The sequence below is a fragment of the Pinus tabuliformis genome, chromosome 8 (genome assembly GCF_031772625.1).
Source record: "Pinus tabuliformis cultivar Carrire ecotype Pingquan chromosome 8, CPIR1, whole genome shotgun sequence".
In the NCBI taxonomy this organism is placed as follows: domain Eukaryota; kingdom Viridiplantae; phylum Streptophyta; class Pinopsida; order Pinales; family Pinaceae; genus Pinus; species Pinus tabuliformis.
In genome coordinates this window covers 1320770663-1320772361 of record NC_142294.1, presented here as the reverse complement: position 1 = coordinate 1320772361, position 1699 = coordinate 1320770663, and positions in this window count along the sequence as shown.

The window sequence follows — 1699 nt, the reverse complement described above, 5'->3', positions numbered from 1 at the left end:
AAAGAAATGTTGTTTGGGAAATGGATGCAAAACTCAAGAAAGCGGAGCAGGCGATGGAAGAAGCAGCAACAACAGCAAGCAATGTCATCGATTGCATCAACGAAAATCTGCACAGAGTAAATTTAATATTAGAGACCACTCCATGATTCCTCCCAAAGGCATAACAGCTACAAACAAGGTGGAAGCAAGCGACAAAAGAAAAGGCAGAGTCAAATAAGTAGATAAGCAAGTTAAACTAGGACACTTACTGGCAGTATCTGGTAAAACTACATAGCCAGTGGATGACTCTGAAGTGCCTCATAACCTCCACCGAGAAGATAGTGCCAGCACTCACTGATTCTGTATTCACAGGTCAATTGAAATCCGAGGTCGGCCAACCGACGCTCTTGAAGCCCATGTTGTACATTTGCAACTTAAAAGAATAGATGCATAATTTAGCATAGATACAGTTTTAGTTTGATTTCAGTTCATTTTTGGTTTGAATGAGGATGGTCGTTTAAACCTCCTCCTATGTTTTTGTAATAACTATTTTTAGATTTTAGTTATTAATATTTTAACCCTTCTCATTGAATTGGAGAAGGGTACAAAAATTTATCAAAAACAAGTCTTCAGAACATGCACTTTTGCCCCGCTGAGGAGGTTTTGATAAATGAATGGAACGTGACTTATTTATATTTGAGTTTGATGTCTGCTACTGAAATGCACTTTTGTACTCTTAGTGGATATTGAATTATGTGAAGATAAATCTGTATTGTTGAAGCTCATGAGTAGAACCTATTACCAATGGTACTTTTATCTCCTAATACTTTTTACTTATGTGCCAAGTGATATATTATTTTCAATTATTGATATATGAAAGTCTAAATGTTCAGTTGTCATTATTTCACTTTTGTACGGTGATAACTATTCTTTTTATGCTGAGTATATGAATAACTTTTATGCGATATGTTTATCATAATTGTTTTGGATAATTTCTTATACGAAACAATCATTTTTAATGGATTCCTTTCTCATAGTAATTGAATGATCTTTATTATCAATTTTTGTTGGAAATTATTTTAGATTGCATAATTGAAGCGTTAACCCCAAGATAGTTTAAAATTAGATGTTTTCTTTCATTAGAATAAATTGCATATGTTAGTTAAAGATAGATTAGATTTAGAATAAGAATTCACCTCATAAACCTTTAAAAAAAACATCATCTCGTTAGTTCACTATCATAAATAGATTGGGAAACTAGTCCCATCATCCCTAGTCGGAGCCACTATTCCAAACGGAAAAGGAGATGCTTTCAAGGTCTAGACCAGGTGGTTATCCCCCTTGTTGTAGACCCGATTTTCAGGGCCTTCAACATATTTGGCACTAGAAGGAGGGCCTAAACTATGAATGGCAAGCAAATCTAAATCCATAACCCATTCTAAGAGTAAATCCCCCTCAACATCTCCTTCGACTTCTCCATCACATTCCGAATCTCCAAATTCTAAACGAGAAGTTGAGAGAACAACAACCACTGTTGAAAACCCAAACATCTCGGATAAATCCACTGTTGAACCTCCTGAAGATCAGTCATTAATTCATAAACTTCAAGGATTTTCAATATCACCACAGAAATCTGAGATATCTCAAGGCAGTGTGACTTCGCAATACATTCCTTCCCATCCTCTACTAGATTACAGAGTGAAAATCTTGGTATTGAACC